We start from the raw sequence: 14,625 nt of genomic DNA on the forward strand, positions 1-14,625 counted from the left end.
TCACGTTACTAAAATCACGCAACATCACTTACTAACTAGTCACGGGACATGCTCCCGCCAAAACCATGTAAGAGCTAGTCACGTGACATGTTATTGCCAAAAACACGTAACAGCTAGCTAGTCACATTACTAAAATCACGTAACATCACGTAACAGCTAGTCACATGACATGTTCCCGTCCAAAAACGTGTAACATCTACTCACGTGACTAAAATCACAACATCACGTAACAGCTACTCACTTGAGTAAAATCACGTAACATCACGTAACACTAGTCACGTGACTAAAATCACGTAACATCGCGTAACCAGTCACGCGTCTTAAAATGAAATAATATCACGTAACAACTAGTCATGTGACTCAATCACGTAACATCACGTAACTAGCCACGTTACACGTTCCCGCCAAAGCGACGTGACACGTTCGTAGTGTGGGGAACCGACCGAAACCGGAAAAAAAAGCTTAGTATAACCACACTTAGTACTAATAGCAAAATCTTAGCATCTCTAGCAAAAGCTTGGCATTAGTAGCAAAACTTAGCTAGGTCGAACACTAGCTACGCTGTTGGTCGCAGCTTTGCGCCACTAGTGCAAGCTCCGCACTTTTTTTTTGCACTCTAAAAACTGACCACTCCACAGATCACTCCCCACAAACAGCGCTTAGCACTGTTTGTGAGGAGTGGTCTCGTGTAAATGCGTGTGTGAATGTGTGCGTGAATAATGCAGTATTAGTTTGAACCTAATTACTCCCCTATGGCGTCTTACCAACTAGCCCACCAGCAAGTCCTACTAAACAGTTGTAGGCAAGTAAATACGGTAGGCTTAATACAAGCTGTACAACTTTCGCCAGAGAGCACCTCCATATGTCAAATGATTACTCATGTGACGAGCCTTCGTCGCCTTCAGCTACGATGTCAGAGAAACGTACATGGACAAGCGGCTGTGACAGTAATGTCGCGTACCACGCAAGAGTGACCGACTGTGACTGACTCTGTGCGTGCTGTGTCATGTACTATCTTTCTCTCTCTCTTTCCTCTCCATCTTTATATTTCCCCCACCCTGTTCCCATGTGTAGGTTATCAAACCGGTTTTCCTAAACTGGTTAACCTCCCTCTTTCCTTCTCTAATATTTCTTCTCCTTCTTGATGTGACGAGAAACTTTGAAGCTATAAAACATGAAGATAAGGTAAGCTAGTGTGGTAATTGTCATTTCAATATATAGTATCGAAACGAAGCACTATATTTCACTGGTAAAACCCTATAGGGTAACTCAGAACTGAACAAGCCCATCGTGCCTGTGGGGGCGGGTTGGGGGGGCGTGTGCACGTTTGCGCACGGCCACCTGCTCGCGCGTGCGTGTGTGCGTATGTAGTTACACGCTCGCGTGCGAGAGCACATGCTTGCTATCTGACGCATTTGTACCGTCTCTGCCGACGTAAGCACGTTGTGCCGATTCAGTATACGCTTTTGGCGTAAATAAAGATTCAAAGTCTCCCGCTTACTACCTGTCGATAATAAGAAGCCCCACTCGGTGCATCGAAATGTGAAGCGCTAAAAATGGATGCCGGTGGTACTGCCGGTGCCGCCCACGGTACGCACCTGGTTCCAGCTTGCACTTGTAAGACGAGATCAACATCATTTGCAATGCAAAGCGAAACTTCGTGTCGCATCCACGCACGAACAGGGAAAAATATGTACAAAAAGCTTGCCGTGACGCAGGTGCCAGTTCAACGCATTTTTCCCCATGGCAACAACCATGTGTTCGCTGCCGTATCCGTACGTTGTCATAGGGAGTAGTAATTTTCTATTTTTTATTGAAAGACAGAAACTTCTGTTATTCTTAAGAAATCTGGCTAAAAATTGACTCCTTCCAAGCAAAAAGAAAATGCTTCGTATGGATGTCTTAACGCACGATGCTTAACCCCCACGGCAAAAATTATTTTATTTAGGTTCACGAACACGTTTTACGTGCTACACAAACACTCAAACACATACACATACAGACAGACACATAGGTACAGACACACACGCACGCACAAAACACACACAAAGAAAATATTCACTGTGAGCATAGCGACCATGGATAAAAATTGTCGCAGCGCTTCGGAGCGGGAACTCGTTAGCACACATCTGCTTGGGTAGCCATATCGTCCTCCTTAAGGCGGTTAGTATAAGTTCGAGGGCGTTATGTAAACCTGCTGTACTGCCGTTCAAGGTGGTACCGGGTTCAGCTCGCGTAGCAGCAGCTCGCGCATTATTTGCGCTTCTTGGCGTTCTCAGAGCTTACGTGCGCTAAGACGCTAAGAGGCGCACGACGTGCAGGCACAAGTCGCCGCGAGCAAGCAGCTACAGGCGAATAAGTAATCATTATTACTTTTTAATTCCCATACCCGATCACCCTCTGCCGCATGCAGCGAGACATAAAAAATTTGCGCGAGCTCTCGAGCTGAACACGGTTTGTAATTATAAGCAGATTCGATGGTTCTGGAAAGGGGCCTCCTAAATCTACAATACTTGAGAGTAAAATGTTTGGAACGCCAGCAAGAATTTCTCTGCAGCAGATTAGTGTTTGAAACTGGGTTTACCCAGTACAATTGGTACCCCGTTACGCTGATTGTGGCTGTTGTCACCAACATTATCGCTTCGTCGTCTTCACTACCGACAGATAAAGTTCTGAAAAAAAAAACTTCTCTGGACCAGATGAATGTTAATTCATCATCATCGTACACTTATAGCTCATATAACTTTAAAAAAAAAAACATCTGCCAGATGTTTTTCAACGTGCCCGGCGCGGATCCTAGATTTTTGTGCGAAGGTTACTGGTAGAAAATACGGCACTAAAGTTGGTTATTCGGCCATGATATGAGTCCTGACCGTATGACAACCCACCCAATTCTGCGTCGTTTGACTTACCTTCCGGTTTTCTTACTTTTTTTTTCTCTGCGATTGCATGTGTTAGCCCGCCAACATCGCGACCCTTGTTTAAAAGCAGCCAAGCGTCTGATGGTATCTAAATGCAGTTGTATCGGCTGTCTTTTAACTCATAGGCAAATCCCAAATTAATAACCATTGTACTTAAGCTGCACTTATAATTGAATTTTTTCAAGTTTTTATTTGCTGTGAATTCTTCTTCTTCCTATTATTATTATTATTATTATTATTATTATTATTATTATTAGTAGTAGTAGTAGTAGTAGTAGTAGTAGTAGTAGTAGTAGTAGTAGTAGCAGTAGCAGTAGCAGTAGTTGTTGTATAGTGGAATAAGATGGAGGAGTAAAGCGGTAGCTCGATAAGCCTTTCTGCTGTCCTGGAAACCAACACATAGTACTTCCATTACAATCTAATTAGGCCAATTAGTACAACCCTTTCTTGCCATTTACCATGTTGGTCTGCATTGAATACAGGAGCTTATGGAGTCCAGTGCAGCTTTAGACACATTGTTCAAATACGACTGCCTTTATGCCACTCATCACTGAATCTATCAGACTAGCGTATTTACCCGCTTGCTCGCAAGGGATAAGGGGATGGCAGCGCCTTGTATTGGGCAGGTGTGCGTGGTAAATTTACCGAGAGCTAAAGGATGGCGATCGTACTCGAACTAGACGACATAAAAAAAAAAATCGCGCTAAACGCCGTTCGTGCCATCGTGCAACGGCGAATGATTTCGAAACAAGAGGGTATACGATTCTCGGCACCTCGTTACCGTAATTCTTTCGATGCGGTTTAAGCGCGCGCGATCATGACGTTGTCACGGCGTGAAGAGCGCTCTCAGTACGACAAAATCACATTAGGGCAGATTACCAATTACGTCGTCAGTATAGCGTAGTGGTCGCTTGAGCAACACTCAACCACTGCGGTTTTCTCTGCCGCCTTCGCTTTGCTTTCAAGCGAGAGAGGCGTACTGACTGAAGCACCGGTTAAATCTCTGTTATTACCTCGGGGTATGTAACACATTTACGTCCCACTTCCGCGCGTTTCCCTTACGAGCACTTGGCGTGTCGAAGCTCCACTCTGTCCTGCGGGGAAGACAAACCCCGCAATTTGGCGCAAATATGCACCGTGTACTCTGAGTGGGCATTTCGCGCATTTCCATAACGTCCCGCAGGAAAGCTCAAATTGTATTACGCTCTCCCCTGAACATTGCGACATTTTCGGTGACGTTGGATCACTGTTACCGCGTGACGCTTTTGTTTTTCTGATTTTTTCGTTTCTGATTGTTTTTTCGTGACGGTGGAATAAAGCGCCGACGTCTAATGGGGGTAATGTGTGCTGTGCTTAGACACTTGTGTCGCATGCGTGCTAACGTCGGGTGTTCAATGAACGTGTAGCTATGGTGCTGAGCTGGGAGAAAGGGAGAAAGTGGGAGGGAACACAGTGGCTTTTTTTTTTTCAGTTTCATTTGACAGAAAGGAGCAGGCAGACACGGTGGAATCAAGACGGCATTTGACGGATGTATGGCATCCAACTACCACTTACCCGAACCGTACTGTGAAAAAAAAATGGAAGTGTTGGATCTCAGACTTCGGCTTTCCCCGAGCGGACCCTTTCAAGATGCGCGCACAACCTCTATCGTTTTCTGTTGCCCAGGCTGCTTTGTACGAAGCAAGCACCCGCACAAGTATCTACCGATCATTGTCCTCGATATCTCCTAGCTCTTGATTATAGTGTGGCTTCTTGAGCGCCTAGGATTTCGTTTCCCGCCTCTGTGCTTCACCACAACTTAACGAAACCTGCGGCTGGTGTCGTTACGTTGTGTCTAACAAAAAAAAAACGAGCCCTTGATCCATTCCCCTTCTTTCGTCTACGCTTTGCAGAACATATAACGTAAATGCCTATGTTACCTGAGTGCCATGTACGCTTGTCACAGAAACATTTCATATGGCCTTTGTTGTTTTTGTTGTAAGAACATCTTTGATTGCGACAGTAAGCCAGGTCAGGTGTTTTTCGATTGGAAAGTCAGCATTTGCTTGTGTTGTATACATCTCTGTGTTGCAATACGATTAGCATTCTTAAGGTACCTCACGCACTTCCGCATTGTCTATTATTGCCACTAGCCAGCCAAGCAGCCACACTAGCCAGTCGATCCATATATGTAGGTAAATCCAGTGGGTCTGTCAGCCGGCTAGTCAAACTAATTCTCCACGTAAAAACACCGATTGGTGTCCTCGTGAGCAACCTAACAGCCTACGAATAAAATAAGATTGTGGTGGGTGTGGTGGTGGTGGTGGTGGTGGTGGTGGTGGTGGTTTTCCCACAGGCGTGGTTAGCCTGGCAGATCTGGCCGGCAATTTTTCCGTCTGAGCGACTCTTTCCACGCAGTATGTCTCGCCATACATCACTTAGACCTGTTTCTCACGGAAAATGTAAACGAATAGCAGCCACTTCCTTGCGAATCATCCGCACACCTGCCGGAAACATGATGTCTTCACAGCATCCGTGGGAAACCCTCTTTTAAGACGAAAGCCTTACGTGCCTCATCAAACGCGAAAATTGACCGTCGGCGTCCCGCGCCGTAGGGCACAGCACCGAGTGATGCAAAAAGTCCTCAACATGTGATGACGTCACAGATCAGGAAAAATTGTGGCGCCATTATGGCGTCACAAATTCCGGTGTGAAGTCACGTGACATAACGTCACATGATGCGGTCATCACCTGACATCGTAGCTCGGTCAAAGGTGGGCCGATCACGGAGACAGTGCAAAATCAGGTGAGGTGCCTCCGTTCCTGGAGGCACTGCGAAACCACGCCAGGTGCACAAAGCTTTCGGAGGCTGGCGGGGCAGGATCAACACATCCACTGAGAAGTAAAAAAAATAATAATCTTTATATCTCATTTCAAAAGAAAATATTACATATATCAGGCCTACCGAACCCACATAGGGCTTGAGCGGCAGTGCCTGACAGCAGCGGAGAACAGCAGTGGTCTGAAGTTATGCATTTGCATATAAAAACAAACAGCACAGGAGCGAGAACAACCAACTTTCTTAACGAAATAAATAAATAATTCGCCTGAGAGCTTTTTTTAAACTTATGTTTTGTCCGAGTGCGCAGTACACTTGGGGGCAACTTATTAAAATAAAGAGAAACGTACCAGTCACGCATTCTTTTTCCATACTTTGTGCGACGCCTGTGCACTAGGAATGGATCCTTAAGACGCAAACAGCGTGCAGGAACATACTTGATTTTGAAGGTATTGTTCCAAAGTGCCTAATCACTACACTTTCCATTAGTAAGTTAGTAAAGTCCGGCATACATAATGTTATGAAAACATCATTTTTGGCATTGAGGTTGAGATCATAGCTGAAGTTTTTTAACATATGACGAAGAATGCAGTTTGCCCTTATTTGACTGCGCGTTGCACAACGACCTGTTGTGTCGTACCTTACTACACTGTAAGGCAAGGAATGTAATACAAGTTTTCGAACAGAGAGGGGCATATAATGTCTCAAATTGCAGGGCATACATGACACAGCACGAATACTTTTGCATACATAGTCTAGATGAGATTTCCAGGAAAGATCACTGTCAAAATATAGACCAAGGTACTTTACAGTAGCCACATAGTTTACGGGTTTACACAAACAAGGAGAAAATTTTGGATCGTGTAGTACAAACGAATAATTGATATCTAATTTTTTCAAAGGGTTGTGAAAACAAATCAGTTTTGTCTTAGACGTAATAATTTTAATTTAATTAGGGGAAAACCCGTCCATAGCCCTAGTTGCCACTGCCTGTAATGAAGTAATGGCATGCGTAAAGTTGTTTGACTGAGCTATAAAGGCAGTGTAATCTGCATATTGATGTAAACCAATGGGGACCACATCAGCCAAGTCATTTACAAAAATATTGTATAACAACGGACTAAGGACAGAGCCTTGCGGGACACCGGATTTTATTAAAAGGAAATTGCTGTTGGCCTGCCTGAGTGAAACTAGCTGGCGTCTGCCGTGCAAAATACCTTGCAGGAGCTGCAAGAACGAGCCACTAAGCCCTAATAAGGAGAGCTTGGTTAACAAAATGCCATGGATCACGCTATCGAATGCTTTGCTCACATCAAAAGGAGTGCGCACATAAACTGATTACGGTCGAATGATAAGTTCAACACGTCTGATAAATTTTTGAAAAGCGCTTGCGTACCTTTTCCTAAATGGAACCCATACTGGGAAGGAGATAGTATTCCGTGCTTGTATAAAAAATCTATAGTTAGCAGTAAATGCTTTCCTAACACCTGAGATAGGCAACACAGCAGAGAAATCAGGCGGTAGTATTGTGTTCTGTTATTGTGCCCCTCCCTTAAAAAGAGGAATTACTACCGCAGTTTTTATATTCGCAGGAATTGTACCAGGAGAAATAATACCGTTGAATAGCGACAGCAAAACATCTTTGATAACATGAAAAATGGCCCGGAGGTCATTTACACGAATGCCATCAATACCTGGTGATTTGTTACGCTTTAGACTGAAAATAAGGGATTTGAGTTCGTCTTCAGTAAACAAAGGTAAGTGAGTAGACTATAATGTACTATTTCGCAGAGTCCACATCAGTGAAAAGAAGATGGCTTTCGCCTTCGAGTAGTCTTAGGTGAATGCACAAGGGACCCTGTGAGTTTTTTCTTCATATTGTCAACTAGACTCTCCCTTTTGAAGCAAAAGCACTTGCAGGACCAGATGCAAGTCACATATCTTGCACTGCGCCGTCCACAGAGGTCCTCGCGGATGAAGGCTACAAAGGCCTTGCTCAAGTTCTTGAAGACTGCAGACTTGCACTGGAGGTTATAGGCCAATGACGATATTGTGACTATGAGGAGTGGGAATTTGTGCGTGTGTACTCACCTTCTCCCTGATTCTCTCTCCTTCTCTTTACGTCTAACATTCAAGCTCCCTTGCCCCTATCCCCAGTGTAGGGTAGCATACCAGCTTTCCTAGGCTGGTTAACATCGCTACCTTTCCTCTCTCTCTTCTGTTCCTTCCTTCCTTGCACTGCTTATACAAAGTTACAAGTAATGTATGTATCTTGAACCACAGCCCTGGAGCTACTGAAGTTAGAATGAATAAAGTACAAGACAAAGTGTACTGCTAAATGCAGCAGCCCCAAGGTGAGATAAAACATTTATTCCCAGCTTCTTGCGATCGAGCAGCCTTTCTGAACGACTGTAATCAGGACTTTCCTGTGTGTGTTCTTTTCATTTTTCCTGTGGGCGCGTGTGTGCATTTTTTTCTGTTTTCTTTTTAGCACGAAAGTGTTTTATGCCGGGGTCCACCACGGCTCCACTGACGTATTTCTGTCACGGATATTACGTTGTAGAATACACGCTAACACGCTATACACGCTAACAGAAGCAAAGAAAAATACTAGAAGAAACAGTTCCGTCGCCGGGAGTCGAACCTACGACCCCTCGCTCCGCAGCGCGCGGTGCGAGCCGACTCGGCCCCAGACAGCACGTTCTTAAGCATACTGACGGCGAGCTATTTATACACATCATTTACCGCTGGCGGTACTCAGAGATCGGTGGCACTTCAGCGTGTTTTCGTTATCACTAGCGAGATGGCGCGAAGGGCTCGAAGGGCGCGCTTTAAAGGTCGTCGCCCCGCGCGCTGCGATGCGCGCGCGCGCTTATATCGTTAAGGGGGGGGGGGAGTTTGTACGTCTTTTGCTCTCACCGCAAGTTTGCGTTGAAGTTAGAGAACACGAAGGTCACTTCGCTCACTGGAGCGGCCGCTTTCGGAAAGGAGCGCGCTGCTCACACACAAATAAGTTACAACTGTGACAGTCAGTTCGCGCTCATCCTGTGCATACTCATGCGGTCGTTTCGTGCGTCCTCATTGGTGTTTGAGCTGCGCATTTTACTGTCGAACTGTGAGAGTTGTTAGTTCGCGTTCATCCTGTGTATGTTCTTTCCGTGCGTCCTTTCTGCTCGAGCAACGCGTTGCCAGTTTCGAGCTGCTGGCCGTTCTCCGCGTGGCATTACAATTTGTTGCTATAGCATTCATTTCTTCGCCCTTGTGCCGAAACAATGCACAACAAACGCTCAACTACGTCTGTGAAGACACGTTTCACTTTCGTGTTATACCGATTCCTATGACAGAGGGATCAACCGCGTTTTTCTCTCTCGCTCTACAACCTCTTTCCCGCCCCTATTTCTCCATCCTTAGTGCAGGGTAGCAAACCGGATGCTATTATCTGGTTAACCTCCCGGCCTTCCTCTTCATCTCTCTCTCTATCTTATTCGCAGCCTTACGCAAGCAGAACTGCCCTCGAGAATAAATTTCACTTACGCGGTCACAACGAAGTTATCTGCTCGTGAAATTCGCTTCAGCGCTCCTTCCAATACAAAACGCAACAAAAAAAAGAGAGTTTAGGAAGCAAAGGGGCTTCATTCAGCTGCAGCTGACAACAATGTGTCAAGAGGAAACAACACGGTCATAATAATCCTCATGACATCCGGGCGAGTCTAGCTATACTATTATTTTTGTGCTCGAAAACAGGAGCCTCCTGCGTGCGCAGAAACGAGGGGAGGACGCAAACGGGACGTCAGGAGCGGCGCTTACGTACAGCCGTGCGTAGTAATCCCCATCGCTGGCAGCATCAACGACCCGTTACAAGATGAACCCACGGCACGTCACAATTTTCGGCTTGTCGCGAGGTCATGCGCTTGTATGTCGTGTTCGCATAAAGAAAACAAAAATAAACACCAAGAAAACGCATTAAGGGTCCCAACACAGAAGACTATCGACTTTGCGCGCACACCTCTAAGCAGCGAGCTAGCATTATCGGCACTATACTTGGCTGGATCACATTCCTGTTTATATGTTATGATCCTGCGTCAGAGTGATGGCACTCCCTGCCTTTTGTTTTATTGGCTAGACACCGAAGGGTGCGGTAGGTGGCGACCTTGCGAATGGCAACACCCACCTCGATCACGCGACCACTATACATTGGCCCACTCACTTGTCAACACTGCACCCTAACCGCACCAAACGGACGCAGCATACGCCATTTATTTTGCGATGCATAGCAAATATAGCGTGTGGTTAGGTGATGGCGCTCAAGTTATCGAGCTCAGAAAGCTTATTGCGGTAGAGACTACACTGACAGTCGAGGTGCACTCCCGGCTGTCGTTGATGGCGCCACCGTGACGTCACGGCATCCGAAAGCATACACGGCCCGCGCGTACAACACTGAGGCTTTCCCAGAGACCAGGTTGCCACTGACTTTCGAGTAAATGTCGCCAAACGACGAGCAAAAAGTCGCCAAAACTCGCCATTCTGTTACAAATTTCGCCAAAAAAAGTCGCCATTCTTGATATGTGCGGCATACCTAGTAACAAAAATTTCCACTCGCGTGTAGCACCGTAGAATACAGTACCATCCATGACCCTTCAATTATACTGACGTTTCTCAATGCCAGTCGTATCGCCCGCTTCACCATGGGAGTGCATGGTGCTGCTTCTCCGACTAGCCGCAAGATGTGCGTGATGGCGCAAGGGTGAATGAATGAAACGCTCATGATATCCTTCCATCCCTGTCCGCTCGTTTCAAAGGTAAAAGTGTGATAAACCTAGGGAGAAAAGCCGTGAAAGCGTTGTTTGTAGACCGTTTTATGTACCCTTATATGAATTAGAAGGATTAAAAGGCTTAATAAAGATAACACGACAGAATTCTCACAGGAACCGATAATTAGTGAGTCTTACACCTATTCAGTGTGAACTAATATGATACCGGACGCCACCGACCCTTTCTTATAGTCACTTATATCTACACGCGTGAATCCGATGCGTTATTAATGAACAGGTAGACAATGTAAAATGTTATATAGCAATTGTTTTCTTTGCACACGCTCACCGAGAACAGTGGAAAATGCCTGAATAAATATTTTTCATTGCACAAATAGCCGCGTATGCGCCTCTCTTCGCTATTCCAAAACAGTCTTTACGAGCTGAATTGGGGGTACTGCAACAGTGAATAACTCGCCAAGCTATTCAGAACAGTTGGAGTTTTGCCGGAAAAAAAGGTCGGACCACGCGGCAATCTCGTCGTTTAGCCGTTTCAGAAGCGAAACTTTAGAGAAGCTGAAAGCACCGAAAGCCATTAACTTATAGTCAAACACCGCCACCTTGCGGTACGTGCAAGGCAGTACTCCGACTTACATTTTTCTAGGATGCCACTGGGGGACGTTCCAGTACCTCCTGCATCTAGATGAATTGAGGAGCTCACACGAGTTACAGGACGGACATACCGAATGACGCGTAATGTGCACATTCCACTCGTGGTTCTAAAACCAAGAAAAATACAGAGAATGTTGCCGCTCATTAGGTGGGAAGACACTGAGCTTAGTATGCATAACTCAGTGGAGACCTAAGCCGAAAATCGCCAAATATTCGCCATGTCGCCATTTATAATTTTTGGTCGCCACGGGCCTCTAAAATTCGCCAATTTGGCGAAAAGTAGCCACCACTGGCAACCCTGCCAGAGACGCACATTGTGTGTGTGGCTAAACTGAGGAAGCTGCACAAGTTCGCACACAATTTTGCTCTGCTCAGTTAACTCTGCATTCCAACAAACAGCAGCATCTACACCAGCTTTGGACGCACGCAGACTAGAGTAGGTGGCAGGGCTATACTCATCACGCCAACATTTCGAGGCGCCTATTAGCTGTATGCCACGTGAAATGTTCTCTTGCGCAGCAGAATGCAGTTTGTTCGCGCGCTGTGCCGCGCATTTTGCGAACACAGTCTGAGGCTCTTCAACGCGACAGTTCATTTCACTGTAACGGCAGCGCTACGTTGAGGTATTGCATTCAAAGCATGACTTTCCGGGCCGCCCGACGCCGCCCAATTTTTATATACATATATAGCTCACTTAAAAGACAGTGTTAATCGGTCAGACGAGTTTACTGAAAGAGTTCAAAGCATGGGGACTTCTCGTGTAAACCTAGGTGTGTCTGCATGCATTTGGCCGCTTCACTTTTCTGTTTCCTCGTCTTATAAAGAAACGTAAATAAGCTATATTCTAATATAGTCGCATGATACCCACATGACAGTTTTAGTGGGTGCATTTACCCGCTGCGAGTGTCACACCGACGACGCGATGCATGCTGCTCGGGAAAGAAAGTGCCACTTTAATTGACGACAGTGTCTATGAGTAAATGAGCCAGCATATTACATATTGCTTTTATGTCATACCACAATATACGCTATAGGACAGTAGGGTGCAAAACTGGGCTAGTTGGTATGTTTGCATACATATAATGAACAGCGTGAAAAAAAAACGAGAGCGCTGAGGAAGAATAGCGCTTGCTCCGTGTTTTTCATTTCGGCTCTCGTTTTTTTTTTTCGCGTTCTTCATCAAGTGCGCTATAGAACATGAACAATAATCACGAGCCCAGGCAGTACACCCTGCACCTAAGGTACGCGGCGCGTTTTCTGAAGCACTGATGATGCCAATGCTTCGGCAGTTTCTATTTGCAGTTTTTTATTTGAATGGGCACTGAGTTGTTTGATACAATTGAAATAACAAAACTAGCCGTTTCAGAACGGGTACCGACGTAGAGTCGAGTGCCGCGATATGTACTTTTTAAAGCAGTGTTACTGACGTATACACACTTTGAAGGAAGTCCGACGAACGCATTCGTTGGCGAAAACATTCTGCAACGAGTGTCAATAAACCTAGCCCGCGAGTTACAACGACAGCGAAAGACTCTCATTCAACGCGACGTTAAAGTTGACTGGTTGACAGCTAAATACTACATTAGCTTAAAAGACAGGATGGTTCGAAATGGTGTGAAACAAAACGTGCTCCTCCGAACTTTCCCGATAAACATATCAAGTAGTTGTCATTTGTTGTTTCGTCCTGCTCACAGGGGCAATGAATAAAACCAGGGAAATTCTTACTCGAACGGACAAGTAACAGGATAACATTATGACCGATAACATAAAAGGTGCCTCGCAAATGGAGGTAATGGAGGTTTCAAATTACGATCAACGCCGATCGTGCAAGATATGTGGTATGTGGTTGAGGCATTTGAAATAACAAAACTGATGGGTTCCAGAACAGGAACCCCAGCAGCGTCGAGTATCGCTTGATGTACTTTTCGAAGCAGTGTTATTGGCCTCGTTATGCTAACTTAAGCTAACTTATGCTTACACAGTTGCCAGCGGCACATCTATACGCAGCTGTCGACTGTGTACGCTTATCTCATGTGCTGCACAGATAAAGACATAAAGCAACTGTACCTCACCCGAAGACTTTACAATTACTTCACCGATATCGCAGTGCGAACTTCCGTCCCAAGCCATTCATTAATCTAATGTTACGACCCACTCACTTAACAGGGGTCGGTCTCGCGCCTGGGCAAAGAGACCAGAAGCTTAATGAGAATTTATAGCCACAAGTTCCAAGAAAGTTAAGCTCCGGTTTATTCTCCTTTGGGCATCGGAGAGACAATTTCCTGTCAAGCGTGAGGGCAAATGGAATCTTATTTCACCAACGTATCCATTTTGCCGCCTAATTGTTTTCGTTATTCAGTGAGCAGGTTTCGGAGGTGAATGTAAGTGCCAAATGTGTGCCAAGTAATACAATGTGACATAGTTAAAGGCTATAGAGTAAAAAAAAATCAAGCCCTATTTTTCATATCCAAATAATGCAATCTTCTAAAGCAATGACCCGCTCGGTGCTCCTTTTCTACTGCGGCACGAATGTTTGAAGAAAATCAATCAATCAATCAATCAATCAATCAATCAATCAATCAATCAATCAATCAATCAATCAATCAATCAATCAATCAATCAGTCAATCAATCAATCAATCAAATATTTAATCACTCAATCAATTCATAAATCAATGAGCTAGTCATTCAGTCAGTCAAACGATTGAACAAAGGTTTGATCAAATCAACCATTGACCGAAGGGTGAGCACATAACAAATGCTTCTTCTTCTGGTCTCCAACAGGATGCTATATAGCTATCAACGTGGCTCCACTTGATCCGTTATTCAGTAAACTTTGTGACAGCAAAAACAAGCGAGTTACTTAAATTTCAATTATGTTTGATGACTGGCTGGTCGGTGAAGCATTGTTCGTAATCACTCGCACTGAGAAAAACGTGAAGGATACAGCGGACAAAATAGGAAAAGATAGATTGCTTAAGCAGCACTTTTTTTCTACCTCTCGTTGTTGTTGTTTTTTATTCGGTGCATTTGTTGTCTTCAGTACGAGAAACGGAATTTGAACTTATCGCACGCAACTCACAGCCACCCACAGTGTACACAGCATATGCTTTACCTATCCAAACTTTCTGTTTACTTTGTAAGAACAGGAACCAATGCTATTTGTCGATATACGCAGATGCTACTGCATTCATGAATACTCAAGCTTCGAACTGAATCCGGAGCTTCTCTAACAGTTCCTAAGCATGGAATCAATATTGCGTTTCCGTCACTACCCTAGAAACTTGAGAGAAGCAAGAAAGTAAAAGAAGGTACTTTGATTGATGCCAAGTGATGTGCACTGCAGCACTTTCGTCAAACCCGAAAAAGCAATGACGTCAATCGAAGTTGCGTTGCCGAAGCGAACTTACGGATATAATACTACAACATAATGAGAAGGCCGAGCAGGTGTGAAAGAGTGCAAA

This window comes from Rhipicephalus sanguineus, chromosome 3, assembly GCF_013339695.2.
Source record: "Rhipicephalus sanguineus isolate Rsan-2018 chromosome 3, BIME_Rsan_1.4, whole genome shotgun sequence".
Lineage (NCBI taxonomy): Eukaryota > Metazoa > Arthropoda > Arachnida > Ixodida > Ixodidae > Rhipicephalus > Rhipicephalus sanguineus.